Source organism: Notothenia coriiceps, unplaced genomic scaffold, assembly GCF_000735185.1.
Source record: "Notothenia coriiceps isolate Sejong01 unplaced genomic scaffold, NC01 NC01_scaffold00037244, whole genome shotgun sequence".
Lineage (NCBI taxonomy): Eukaryota > Metazoa > Chordata > Actinopteri > Perciformes > Nototheniidae > Notothenia > Notothenia coriiceps.
This window is the reverse complement of record NW_011369945.1, coordinates 7,081,440-7,082,501: the sequence shown is the minus strand read 5'-3', so window position 1 is coordinate 7,082,501 and position 1,062 is coordinate 7,081,440.

Below are 1,062 nucleotides of genomic sequence, written 5' to 3'. Positions count from 1 at the left end.
ACAATCTTCAAATAAAAGACAGTCACCGGAGGAGTTAAAGGAGAGTGACAGGGAGCATGAGAAGAAGAGGGAGAGAAAGTTTCAGCCAGCTTGATCGATGGAGTTGGCTTAGTGGTGCAGTGACGCTTCCTAAAACCCTTTTATAATCTATCGATTCGATTTAAGGCCCAGATACACCGGCCAATCACCTGAGAAGTCGCTGACGCCGACACCGACTGTTGCATCGCCGGACTCTCCTGCGTATTTNAAAAGTCTAGCATATACGTTAAAGAAGTTATTTAGAGACTATGGATGGCCAGGATACATTTAATAAAGGGATCTACAAACATTACATTGGCGACCTACAGTGAGATGGTAACAGGCATCCGCTTAGGGCCCGCTTTCCAGCCAGTTTCTGTAGGTCGCCAATGTAATGTTTGTAGATCCCTTTATTAAATGTATCCTGGCCATCCATAGTCTCTAAATAACTTCTTTAACGTATATGCTAGACTTTTGAAACTACATGAAGATAAGGAGGACTTTTACAAAAAACTAATAGAGATTGTTGTCCAGAAGGAGAGCATGGACTTCATCTTCAAGTCAAGGTAAGACCACAATTGTAATGAAAATGGGATCTTACTAAGAAAGAACAATCCAATATTTAGATTTTGGGTATCCTTTTGTTGAACAGTCTGTTTAAAATGAATTGAAGCATCAGACTAAAAAAGCTTTTGAAAATAACCGAATATTTTGATTAAGGTCAAAATATAATATTGGTAAATCTGACTCTGAAAGAGTCAGTGCCTCAACAACCATGAACCTCACCGCACGTCACTGCTTAGTTCAGTAAAGTTGGAACGATATTGGGAGATTCTGATTTCACGGATCAATAACTCATGAACAAAAGGTTATTCAGACACAAATGACGTCTCCTAAGTACCGTGGTAAGGTTGCCAACGAACTACAGTCCCATTTTGATTTTAAAAAAGCCAGTACGCGCCGTCCTCCGAGCTGGACACATTACATTGGTCTCTGCCCTCAACGTGAAAACGTCTGCCAGGGACTCGGTGAGCAAAGAAGAGC